Source organism: Parasteatoda tepidariorum, chromosome 10, assembly GCF_043381705.1.
Source record: "Parasteatoda tepidariorum isolate YZ-2023 chromosome 10, CAS_Ptep_4.0, whole genome shotgun sequence".
NCBI lineage: Eukaryota > Metazoa > Arthropoda > Arachnida > Araneae > Theridiidae > Parasteatoda > Parasteatoda tepidariorum.
In genome coordinates, this window is record NC_092213.1 from 15,786,330 (window position 1) to 15,801,019 (window position 14,690).

The 14,690-nt window shown below is 29.0% G+C and overlaps 1 long non-coding RNA gene across 1 annotated transcript; it reads right to left on the bottom strand.

Moving 5' to 3' along the window:
* Positions 1-647: 647 nt before the first annotated feature.
* Positions 648-5,744, bottom strand: LOC122272280 (uncharacterized). Its single transcript, XR_006226903.2, has 3 exons — positions 5,621-5,744; positions 1,459-1,559; positions 648-867 (listed from the first exon to the last, which is right to left on the bottom strand). It is a non-coding gene; the product is annotated as an uncharacterized lncRNA (long non-coding RNA).
* Between the last annotated feature and the right edge of the window lie 8,946 nt (positions 5,745-14,690).

A 14,690-nucleotide genomic window follows, 5' to 3' on the forward strand; every position in this document is an offset into this window, starting at 1 on the left:
CTATATTCGGTGTGACAGTATAATGTTTGGCAGTGTAATTGTTTTCAACAATTATTAAAAAAACACTTAAAAGATCAATTCGAAGAAAAAAAAAAATCTTTATTCAAGAAAAACAATGAATGCCACATAAGTATACAATAATAGTTTGTAAGACAATAAATACTAAATAATGTTTTGAAAGGAGTTTAGATGTAGCTATGCAAAATTCCTAAATTATGATGAACTATCATCAAATTAACAAAAAATACTATTGCTTACATTGCTTGAAATTTCTCGGAAAAATAGTTAAATAACAATTTATTACTTATTATTTATTAATACTTAGTCTAATTTTTTTCATTACTAACAGTACCTTTATTGTTTTTCGAAAAGATCTAAATGATATGGATATTGTCTGGTAAGGGTTCTTTGTTTTCTTACATAATTACCGTTTTTCTCATTCTCATATATTTTATTACTTCATCCCTCTCTTTAATGTTTCCTATTATAATTATTTTTGTAGCATAATGTTTCTTGTGAAAAAACCCGAAGCTTACCGTAACTCAATGACCCCTTGTTTAGTATTGTCTATGCATAAATCTCTCTTGATTAACTTCCATACGCCTGTGAAGAAATGTTGTCATAGTCTATGAAAACATTGCATCATCTTTACTAATTGATCAAGAATATTTATTGTGGTCGATTCTTTGAAAAGCAATTACTATCTTGTTGTCAGCGAGTTTTGACAATTTTGTAAAATAAATGGTTATAAAATGCATTCCTTTTGTGTGATTACAAAAGTTTAATTCGTGAAATCGAATGCTTATTTTTTTAAATTCACTGAGGCAGATCTTTCTTTTCGCCATATTCCCGGCAAATTCCATAATCCTGTAAAAAACATACAATGTAAATCAAAATTGCCTTATTATATACTTATAAAGTGTTAATTTTTATTTAGTTTTTGCCAAAGTTAAATATATTTTTTCCATTTTAATGCTAGCGAAAAATAAAGAGCAACACGTCCTTTTTCAATGCGTGGTGAAATGGTAAAACTCGAACATGAGGCTTAAGCCCCATGCAGCGGAGTAAAGCTTAATTACTGGCTAGATTGATTATTTTATTGATTTCTTTTCATATTTTAATTGAATTAATGTAATCTACGGCATTAGTTCATTTTTTTTATTTCAATTCAATAAAACGTTTAGAATTTCATTCTTTAAGGATATTGCGTGATTGAAGACATTCAGGGAATGAAAAAAAACGAGCTCATGCCCATTTCACCATAACTGACGTACGAGCGCTAATGTACTAGTAAAAACGCTAGGTAATATTACGGAAGCTAACGTGAATTAGCGAAATCTGAAAAATATTAATGAAAATAATTATAGAGTGGAACTTTGATGTTTTGAATTTAGTTTAGAAACATTTAAAGATAGGAAAAGATATAAAAAAAACTTTTAAAAGTAAATAAGTACTTACATTGTAAGGATATTTTTCGCATTCTAATCCCTCAGAGCAGGTACAATACTGAGTGTGATACAAGTCGTCATCCGGAACCTTACGAAGTGAGCAACCTTGACCTGTAAATAAGAAATATTTTACAAGAACAAATGTGCAGCAATATTATTTTGTATATAGTTAAAGTTTTAATTAACTGAAAAGAGCACCAATTTATCTTTGTTCATCCATACATTTTTCACCCAATGAAAGACAAAGGAAAAAAAATTTCTTATATAAAAGTTACGATCAGCCTCATCAGGAGCTCCTCACACTCGTCCCTCTTTTTCTTATTACACACACTTTATTGGACACCTAAATTTCCTTATTAGACGGATGGGTTTTTTTCTGTTTTCTCCTTCTTCTTTTTTTGCTTTGTTATACAGAAACTGAAACAACATTTCTTATTTTCATGGCTTCATCCAATTTCAATGGTTATTTAATCGTTCTAGTGTTACCGCTATAAAAATGTGTATATTGATCCCTACACCTAAAATTAAGGGATTTACTAGATATCTTGGTATCTTGGTAGGTGTCCCATAATCCCAGGTAGTTCAGGGTGTCAGGCATGATTTGGTACATATAAAATAACAAAGCTTTACTGAAAAACAAGAGTAATTATAATAAAGATTTAGGGAGAAAAGGTAACTCATATACATAAGAAAATAATGTATACGATTAATTTGAAAGACAGCGTTCCGTTCTATTAAATATTTTCGTTTCGAATAAAATGCCATAAAGTTTACATTACATATTTCCTAACATTTAAGAACCAAATAATTATCTTTTTTAATCCTTTTTCGTTAAATAAAAAACATTAATATAATTTGTAATCTTTTTATACCATAGCCTTGAATCGAGTGCTTTATCAAATTTAATTTTTAGAGATTCCATGTACATCTGCCTAACACTTAACAAAGCTGTGTTTATACCTGTTAAATGTTGTCTTCTGTTTAAGCCAACTTTCAAACTGAAAACATGGGCATGGAATGCGAATTTGAAAAAACAACGTACTGATGAAATTTAGAAATAAATCGTTCTATATTACTTCTCACTTACGAGTGTAGTTCAAAGACAATTACTGTAAGTTATAATTATTTGTCTGCTTCATAGAGAAACTAAATTTCTTTAATCTACGTTCACAAATCAAAATAATAAGCTGCATCCTCTATTACTAAATTCATCAAAATTTACCAATTATTTCCTCTCAAAAAACTGCACATTTACGTAGAACAAAACAGCTTGAGTCGCACGCCGCTGATTTTCAGAGATCATTTGCTTTAATTATAAATGCTTGTTTTCAATTTGTGGTTCAAGTTAATGTGACTTTCCGCCACCTAAGCATTTTTAACTTATGGAATCAAAATCTCTTATTTTCCTCTACCTAAGTTGGATATTTTTTGCCATGGGTGCATGGGTATTTTACTAAACCTGACGCAAGCGCACTAGAAGTACGCATGCGCAATTACTTGAGACCTTACATACTTCAGCGTAGGGAAGTTACCGTGAATTTGCAAGAGCTATGCAATACGATTCAATATGCTGTACTTTAAGTAAAACTGTGATTTTATGAGCTGAAAAGTTTGGTAGATTAAAGATTTTGATGAATTCAACGATAAAGAATGCAGCTTAATATTATTATTATTATCATTACTTTAAAAATAGCATAGAACTTTTATTAAATGTTTAACTCATTTTAACTAAGCAGTATTGTTAAGTAATTGAATTTACTAGTGGGCTGCGCGCCCTGGTCGCTAACGCTTGCGAACCCCCGAAAATTCTTACGCAATCTTATATTGTTTGCTTCGCAAACAAAGCTCGCTTCGCTCGCTGCTAGCTTAGGTACATTTCAAATACACAAAATATTAAGAATTCAAAACAATCATTCAAATCCAAATAACAACTTTTTTTTCAAAAAAATTAAATCTTTTTAGTAAATACTAAGTTATTAAAATGAATTTGAATCCAAATAAATGACATGTAATTCGTTAAACCTGTTAGAAATGTGCTATAGTATAAAATCTTATGATAAAATTTATAAAACTGATATCTCTTTAAAAAGGTTAAAATTTTGGCTATAATTAAGTCTATTAAAAATTGAAATAAGGGCATTGCAATGAAAAAACCTGCATAAACAAATAAATTCCAGTAAAACAAATAAATTCGTGATATAAATCAAAAATCGTCAAATAAATTCACAATGCTTATTTAAATTCGTAAAAAAAAGCGCTTTCGACGAAATGCTAAAATAAAGATGTATCGACAAAGACTACTCACCTCGGCCTAGCCTATGCTCTCTCTGGTTATTTTAGTTTCCGTTTTTTTAAAGCGCTATATGCTGAGCCATCTCACCTAGATTTGGCATGTGACATATTTAACGGCAATCATTGGTCGATTTTCCAGCGTTGCCCTTCGGGGAGTTGTAATGAGGCTTTTTTTTTTGTCGCCGTGTAAGAGAAATATATATATATATAGTTTTGAAATAGCCAAAATATATTTAGTTTCTTATGAAACTAGTGCATTTAAACAACAATAATATTTAGCATAAAACAAATAAAATGTTTTTTTTTGTTGAATGAACAAGTTATTGTAAGATAACTTGATTCATTTCTAATTTTTTTTCCATGCGCATTAAATTTCCTTTAAATCTGCAACACCTATAAGCAGCGTTTTTGTAGCTTTGTCTTTAAAGCGTAAGTCAGGCCAACATAACTTAAAGATACGGAGCATCTGAAATAAAAGCGAGCATGTGCAGTTGCTTCAATATCACGCAAGGGAGCGTAAGGAAGCTAACGTAAAAGTGAGTGATCTCCCTGATCTCTTCATATCATAGACGAAATGCAATACGAGGAATACTGAATATGGTTAATTATAGTTTATTGTATTTAATTAGTTTTATGTATGACATCTAATTTTCTATGGTTTTTTTACTTATTTGAACAAAGTTTTTAAGCCAATAATGCAAATATTAATTAAATGTATTTAATATTTGTTGACACAAAACAAAATTACGCGCCTCCCTTTCTTAAAGGTAAAAACACTCATCTTAAGGCATTTTTTAAATGAAATGAAACAGTTGAATTTACAAATGTTCTACTTTTAAAATGTGCTCTTACTCTACTTGGAGTAATGTATACAATATATGATATTCGGTAACACTAAAATTTCCACTATATTTAATGTTCCGCAACAATAAAATTTCCACTATATTTAATGTTCCGTAACAATAAAATTTCTCAGTATAGTAAGATTCCATGCACGTAAGAGTACGTATAGTTATTTTTACGATTTTTTATAAGGAATCATTTTCCTTGGATGCATATACACTAATTCTTAAAATTAAATCTACTTCTAAAATCGAGTACGAGCTAAACTTAACTGAACAGAAAGAAATAATATCGTATAAAAGTATGTAATACACTTTAAAAACGGTAAAAAATTGAAGTTTAAATTAAATTAAATTAAATAACCGCAGTACACAACCAAGAACTTACATTCATGCTTTAACGGTAAATTTTTGTTTTGTAGATACATTCTAGTGTTTAAGACAACAGCAAACATACGCCAATTCATATATTAATTGAAAAGAATTTCTTGATGCATCGAATGTGCGCCTACATTAGCGTCTCCTGGAGCAAGAATAATTCCCGCATGGTGTGAATGCGCATAAGTTTTATTATAAACTTTGTCTATTAGGAGTGTTAAATATAATTACATCCGAAAAAATGTACATGAAAGCTCGATTTAAGGTTAATTTTAGGTAAATTGTTTATTCATAAATTTGTTTTTAGTCTTCCAACATCAGATTTAAAGAGACATTACATCAGTTCTTACAATGCAGTATTTAAAAAGAATAAAATTTCTCAAATAATCTTGCAAGAGCTGTCCAGTTAGTGATATATACAGGCAGTGAAAATTACAAAAAATTAATAAATTTTCCCAAAAATTGCCCTTTCTACTTCAAGTTAAACTCATTATTAATTGTAAACTTTTCCTACTTTACCCTCAACGCAGCTAAGTACATAATTCAATTAAAAATTTGAATGTGATTTTTCTTTCGTTTCTTAACGATGCATTTGCTTTCTCGTTATAAAAAATATGATGAAGCGAAATACATGCTAAATAAAGTATTAACAGTACTTACCCAAACAAATGATAAACTTGATATGCGAATAAAAATAAGAAATTTCATTTTGTATGATATCTAGTTGAACCTTTTCACTGTAGCTAACGCTTTTTAGTCAGAGGCCACCCGTTTATCTATATATATATATATNATATATATTTATTTCGTAATGTTATATGTTATTATGCTATTTTGTAAGTCTAAATATGTAATATCTGTAATTCCTTAATACCTCTATGAAAAATACAATGATTAAAGTAAATATTCAGTTAAGATAAAAATTTCAGATAATACAACCCACTTACGCATTTAGTTTCTCCATCTTAGAAATCGTGATCTAAAGTTTACAAGATAAAATTAATTTCCTGCGTTTGTAACGACTGGAAACAAATTTCATTTCTTGCTTCCTCAGTCAAAGCTAATTATTGATAAAATTGCATATGGTAGATCAGATACAAGTAAATAATTCGAATATATTTTGTTACAAAAATCCATTATACAAGTTCATTAAGACATCAAAAAGTCAAACTTGATTGTAACCTTCTGAATGCAGGGTTGTTCATGGTAATATGCTGTAATACGTGAATTCTAATGATTCAAAAGACGCTGGGAAGATAATATTTCTAACTATTTAATCTGATTTCTTCCTAGAAATTTCAAGATCGTAACCTTCTGTTTACAGTCTTGCTAATTGCAATTTGCTACAATACTTCAATTCCAATGAATCAGAGGGTGCTTGGAGGACAACTTTTCCAGAGATTTAACCTGATCGCTTTCTGGCGATTTCCTTATTATAACCTTCTGCATACAGACTTGTTCATAGTAATCTGCTGTATTACGACTGCAATGATTCAAATGAGAGTATGGACGATAAACTTCCTAGCAATTTAATCTGATCACTTCCGAGCCATTCGATTTTCGTCACTTTCTGAAGGGGGTCTAGTTCACTTCATCGACAATCATTACATTGACAGATCCCTTTATCGACACTTATTCATCGACCAGGTTATTTTTTGGGAGGGGGTTGTTTTGTCTACAGGCCATTTCTTCGACTGAGCTGTTACATCGGCGAGGGTCATATCATCCTCGGGACCTTTTTATTGAAAAGGTCTTTTCATCATCTTAGTTGTTTCATCCGCAGGGTTATTGAACGGGTCGTTTCGGAATCCGTCTTGATTCGTAGACAAGGTCATTTCGTCGGCAAGATCTATTCGTTGACAGGATTGTTTCAACGGGGTTTGATAAAGCAAATGGAATACTTCTGTTACTTACCTAACAAAGGCTCGCTGCAAATTTTGGCCAGAGAAAAAAACTGTGTCACATTTTCCTATGTAGTTGCATGTCAAAGCATTAAACAAACCGTTTAAGAATAAAAAATATGAAACAATATTTCTGCTGTGGGAAAGTAACTTCTTAATTTTTACTTTAATTACAATTTCATACTTCTTGAGAACTAACAATTACACTAGGCTAGTAAGTGCACATAGGTGTCGGGTTAGTGTTAATACGTCTAACTGGAAATTCATTTTTCAAAATATCATTTTAACGTTTAGAGAAGTTTGGAGTTAACTATTTTCATACAAATTTATTTTATTTACAAAATAACATAAATTGATTTCACTAATTTATATAATGAGTGAGTTTTTCTCGAATTCGTACTATCCTTAAATAAATTAAATAGTGGAGGAAAAATTCGAAAAATAAAATGCATTTTAATACCTATGAGTTTACCACTACGTTTTATGAGCCAGGATAGCCTGATCGGTAGTGCACTGCAGATTTAGCCAAAAATGTAATCAATTACAATTTTTGATTACAGCAATCAATTACTTGTAATCAATTACTTGTAATCGTGATTACAACTTTGATTACATCTGTAATCAAGATAACATAGTCGATTACAGCAATCAAATATTTGCAACAGTTACTACAATAATTGATCACAGGAATCATTTACTTGTAATCTAGACTACAATAATTGATCACAGTAATCAATTACTTGTAATCTTGATTACAGTTCACCAAAATTTTGATTACAACTGTAATCATGATTCCAAGTAATTGCGATTACAAGTAATCTGAACAGTAACGGTTACGAGTAACTATGATTTCAAGTAATCAAAATATATGATTACATGTAACTATTATTGCATGTTATCAGGATTACAAGTTATTGCGATTACTTGTAATCAAACTATGCGATTACAAGTTACTTCGATTGTATACTATATGCAAATTCATTATGAAAGTATGTATGGGTTTACATATCTTTAGGTACATAGAATGTACGCAAGCCGGAACATACAAATTGTGATTCCTATATGTAAATATTCAATGTATGCACAAGCGTTATTTGTACGTACAATACACATAACTAGTGTATTGCAATATACTTAATGTAATAAGTACATATAATTATGAATTTATGATACATGTATGTTAGTTTGTACGAGAATGCAATGTTTGTATCTTCGTATAGAGCGACAGTATATATATTAACGTATCTGAAAATAATGTTTATACTTCGTTAACTACATACTTGCGCATGTAATGTATGGATGTGCAAGAGAATAGTTATATGCACAATGATGTACATACAACTTATACATGTACATAATTACAAGTAATACATGCGTACATTTAAGCATATGTAATTACAATATACACATACATTGTACATACATTAAAAGATGTATGTAAATAAAGTTATTAAAGTTTGCCTTAAAATTTATTCTAAGACATATAAAACATGACCTCATATTTTTTAGAAAGCAAACGATAATCTTATTTTAAATTTCTAAATATTATTTTCACATGTATAATTAACCGCTTTTTTGCAATTTTAAAAATTTCTATGAACCATGCATTATCTAATAAAAAAATCTGTATTGTCAAAAATTTCATGAAAATACCTAAAAAAAAAATTTTAATCAAAGAATTTTAAAATGATATAGAACAATTAAATCTGAAAACTAAATTTATATATGGTTTGATTTTGTCATTTAACTTGCTTGAAACATTATAAGTTTACTTACATGATTTTTATTTATTGCGTTGTACACATATTTAGACATAAATGTAATGTAATGTATTCGTGCAATGAATGTACGTATGTACAATGTATGTGCACACATTCAGGCATTGTACATGCATATATAGCACATATGGATATACGTAAATGGAACATACGTGAATTGTACATGTGTGGATACATTCATTGAACTTATATACATTGCACATATGCATAGATTAGGATAGCACATGTAAAATTTGTACGAAAGAATTATGTCTAATATACTTAAGCACATATGTACATTATATGAACATTATATCTTCATTACATCATATGTACATTATATGAATGTGCATCAGACACTATACGTATATACATCTGTACAATATATGTATCTCAAATGTGTGTATGTACAGACGTAATGCATGTCGAATGCATGTATGTACATCTGTACAATATATGCAGGTCGAATGTATGTGCGAATATATGTAAAATATAAATACGTCCAATGTACGTACAATGATACACAAATTCTCTATGCATATTTGGATACATACCTTGAACATGAACATATTGTGTATTTGTACTACATTCATACATTGGACATGCATATCATGTACATGTCTATACATATACATATATTGTACATACTAGCTACTTACCTATACCGTTCATAAATAAATTATCCAAGTATGCATGGGACATACTTTGTACAGACAATGTATATATGTTTGTACAAACAACAAGTACTTGTATAAGCATGAACATATGTATACATTTCACATACACAAATATTGTCATAAAAAGTACATATATTTACTGTGTATAAATGTACATGTTTACACTGTTTGTTCATACATATGTAAATATAGCTATATAAATACGTACATATAATTTATACTTACAATATATGTGTATGTGCATGTGCGTATGACTAAAACGTCTGTATATATGAACTAGATAAAATCATATATACATACATTTTAGTTACATTCATTTGTAATTATGCAAATACGTATAGAATGTAATACATGTAAAGACGTATAAAATGTATCATTATAAGAATCATTATACTATATACTGTGAAATATTATCATTTATAGGAATACAATAGTCTTGTAATCTTGTATTTAGATTACATGTATCATACATAATGATACATGTATGGTAAAGTAACCAGTGAAGGAACACTTAAGCTTCGCTCGCCTTTTAAAAATCAGAATAATTTCAAAATTCGTAATTTTAGTTAAATGGAAGTGTCAACATATTTGTTACTAGTTGAAAATTACGTGAAAATAATTGTAGAAAACTTACATAATATCGTTTTAAAGTTTTGGAGGTTCAAATAACAAGTAGTAAGAAGACCAAGAGAAGGAACAGCTTTTACCAGTGAATTAACACAAAATTTCCCAGCAAAGTAACACTTAATTTTGTTTATTTTTTAATGCTTTTTATGAACATATATGCCATTCCAACATCTAAAAACAAGCCTGTTCTTGAATTTTTAACATGCAAATACTTGGAAAATGTTAACTTTTTCTGTAATAATGAATTGGAAAGTAAAGTGTCAACATATTAATACATACTGTTAATTCACTAGGAAATCCATGCCCAGTAAAGGAACATGCCTGCTCCCTCATTAGTAGGAAGTTGTCTTTCGTATTTTTAACATACTTTTGATGCGGAGAAGGAGCAAGAAAATTAAAGTTTATCTTTTATTTTCATCAACTTAGAAAAAAAAACCAGTAAAGGAACAATTGTTTCTTCACTGGTTTTTCATCGTTTGGTAATCCAGTGAATAAACACCTCCTTATCTCAGCACTTGCTTATGCTATGATGCTTAAAATAAATAAAACGTACCTTCAATAACTATATTTTGAATTCTCATTTTTACAGTGAGAAAAATAAAACTACTGCATTCAATTCATTCCACTTTAAGCAAATAAATACAAGCACTCACCTTATAATTTTATCTCAGAAACAAAGTGTTGCATAGATAATAACAAATTCAAAACTTTTTCCAGAGAACACTATGTGACAGGTAATTCCATACATTGTAAGATGACTTGCTATTGTTTGGCAGTAAGCTATTGTTACCAATCAATCTAATGAAAAACTTTCGTAATCCTCTTTTGAATCAATATATATTAAACGTTCCTTCACTGGGTCGTGCTCCTTCACAGGTTGGTTTACCCTAATCATATATTATAATTACTTGCAATCACGATTACAAGTAATGGATTACAGTAATTGGTTATGTAATCCTGATTACAGTTGTAATCAAAATTATGAATGCTTGTAATCATGATTACAAGTAATTGATTACTGTAATTGGCAAATTTAATCGACTACATTTCTCACCACTCTGATGTAATCAAAAATTTTTATTACTTGTAATCGTGATCACTAGTAATTGATTACATAGCTGTAATTATCTGCAATCAATTACAGTTGTAATCGATTTCTGTGTGATGGGCCCATGTCCGAGAGTTCGTGGGTTCACACCACGAAGCCGAAGATTCCCCTTGTATTAAATTGAGACCGGTGCACGTTAAATCTGTCGAGTCGCAAAGTCCTCCATGTTCCCATAAGAAATCAATACCCTTGGGGGTACAGGATTGGAGATCGATCGTTCTCTGCTTCAGGTCAAAATTACAATCTGTGGATGAATAAAAGGATGTATGAATATGCCCGCCCTATAAATGGGTGTGAAGTATGGGTGTGGCGGATTTCAAATTCTTGGCCATAGATGGAGTCACTTTAAAGCAAGATAAAGCGCAACCCTCTTTCTAAACAGGTATACGTCAACCGCAACTACGTTTTATATTTCCAAACAAATTTATTTAGTCATGAAAGTTTAGCCTTTTAATTTTAATGGAAAGCTAATAAAAAATTTCAATTACTTGTTAAAAATATAACAACCATTTTTTTAAATTGTTTAACAAGCACGATAAATGCTTCAATAAATTTTCAAATTATTATTTTTTTTCGGCCATAACCATCAACTTTAGAATAAAAATGACACAAGATTCCATGTTTTTTTAATACGCTTAAAAATTTGACCCATTTCAACGAGAATATTTACTCTACAAAAAGAAGCACGGAATTCGGAATATTGAATATATAACAATAAAATGCAGTCGGATTAATAATTCTTGAACTTCATCTAAGACAGGTGATTGTACAAGCTATTATCATGTTCGATCAAATTCAAATCTAAAACAATCTATGATTCACCGCTTAGTTTTCGTTTTGATTCCTGGAAATGAATATATATTTAATTTCGTGCATCTAAAGTAAAGCGTGATTATTCAGCTTATTTCATTAAATAAGTGTGATGTAACCTTCTCAACATACATTCTTTGAAGTCCTCGATGGGAAATAAGATTACACGTAATGTTAAAACTTTGAAATTTTAAAATAAATAATACATTTAAAACAAAGTTCTACCGTTTTTAAAAGTGCCAAAGAGGTGATCTTATTTTGTATAATTCATTTGTTGTTTTATTTTTCATTTAGTCAAATCTTATTTTTATAAATTTATATTTCATGTAACAAAAAATTCGAATTCATATAAACTGAAAGAAAAATATTTTGTGCCAATCATTTAAATAATATTATACAAGTTAAATATAATTAAATTTCTGAAACGAAAGTATCATTAAAATTCTAAGTAATTCCAGATTTTTCTGATTCTTAATATACAATACTAATATCTATACATAATTTTATTATTTTCAACAATTTTTTATGGTTTTTGAATTAAAAAATAAGAAATTAAAAGTATTGCTTCAAATTATTTAATATCTAAAAGGGAAATAATACTAAAATAAAAAAATTTATTTCTGATATAATTAAAATATTACAAAAATTAATTAAGAGAAAAAGCTTAACAAATTAATATAAGTTACTTGAATTTTCCTTTCACTGGTACAATGGAAAATGTTGAATTCTCAACCTTTTCCGAGGACTTTGTTTCCACTCGAGGTTTGCATACTGCTGCGCTACATTTTTGCATTGGTTTATTGAGTTTGGTGGCTGTTGTGTATGACAGCATCTGGCAAAAATAAAAAGTTTGCGATGANAAGTTACTTGAATTTTCCTTTCACTGGTACAATGGAAAATGTTGAATTCTCAACCTTTTCCGAGGACTTTGTTTCCACTCGAGGTTTGCATACTGCTGCGCTACATTTTTGCATTGGTTTATTGAGTTTGGTGGCTGTTGTGTATGACAGCATCTGGCAAAAATAAGAAGTTTGCGATGATTATTCTATGAGTCAATTATCGTTATTTAGAATGTCAAACCAATGGTATATATTAGTTTTCACTATTAAGGAAAATAAAAGTATTTATTATAATTTTTTGGTGCTCAAAATATGTTCGAGAGTGAGTGTTCGTCAAACTGCCGAGTGTAACAAACTGTGACTACAATTTATTTTTATCTATACTTTAGTATGACTCATAAACATTTCGTTAATTTTATTTTTTAAATCTTTATTATTATTATTTTTGACTATCTAACTCTAACATAATTCGTCTGTGTTTAATAATACTTTAATAAATGTCTTAAAATTTTGTAACGTTTTTTGTATTTTATGATAATTGCATTTTATGACCTTTTCCGAGGACTCAGTTTCGACTCAAGGTTTGCGTACTGCTACGCGAAACGTTACATTATTGCATTAGTTCGACAGGTTTGACGGTTGGATTGCATGGCTGAATCAGAAGAAAGTAAGTGGTTAGTGTTTTTTATTTAGATATTCAATTATCGATATTCAGAATGTTAAACCTATGGTAAATATTAGTTTTTCACTATTAAAGAATTTTAAGTAATTATTATAACTTATAATGCTCAAATGAACTGAAATATTAGGCCCATCATTTGCTAAGTGTAACAAATAATGACAACTTTTTATTCTTATCCATAACTTAATATAACACATAAAAATTAATGAAATTTTATTATTTTTCTCTTTCATTTTTATTTTTTGATTGTTTAGTCAAATAATTATAATCAAATAATTCAACTTTTTGGAATTAAGTTCTAAAAATAAATGTTTTTAAAAGTTATTTGTATTTTATAATAATTGCATTTCCAGACATGCTGGGATTTAGTAATACTTTTTATGGTGTAATTTAAAAGAAAAGAAAGAACACAACAATTTATGACATCTTAATAGAATTTAACAATTATCATTAACAATATTTTCTGAGCCTGACATTCAGATAAAAAAAATCTGTGCTTTAGATGATTTTTATTCAGTTTGGACATCTATTATATAGAAACGCTAATTTTTAGACGCATGCAAATAAGGCCTAAACTAAACAGATATTAATTTGAATATTTAAATTATGCTATCTACTAATTTCTCTTAACCCATATTTTACCGCATTTAAAATAAATTAATATTTTTTTAAACAAATTCTAATCCACTACTAAATGTTTTGTGATCAAGCCTCTTTGGTTTACATAAAATGGCTAAAAATATTCAATGCAAAGTCCTAAATTAAATTTTTTTGGCACACAGTTTTTGGTTTTTCTGTTCAGTATCCAAGCTGACAACGGTGTTTCCTATTAGGATTTTTTATTAATATATGTTCAGTTTGTTATTTCAAGTAGTCTGGGTTTCCTTACTGAACGCCTAAGTCTCTTTCTGTAATATTTCGAGGTGCACTCAATCCTAAGTAAGCAACTATATAATATATCGATGAAATTCGAAGAGTTCTAGAGTTTGTTAATGAACAAAAAGTTTTAAAAGTTTCCATGCTGCAACCAATGATGTCTCAAATTTGGAATGACCTCCTATACCATTCTTTCCCTTACAATGAGGAAAAAATGTCTCTATGAGATTGTCTAACAAGTCTACTCCATTTTTATATCTCTTACAAGAAACAGCACGTGATGGTAAGTGCTCGAGCCTTCAAAATTGGAACTAATCAAAAAAATATAATTCATTCAAGGGTTAAAATACATGTTTATATATTATAATTCAATTAAGGATTAAAATACTTATGTTATTCACTATAGGAGTAAAATATTATAGGGTTAAAATACTTATTTATATATTATTTATA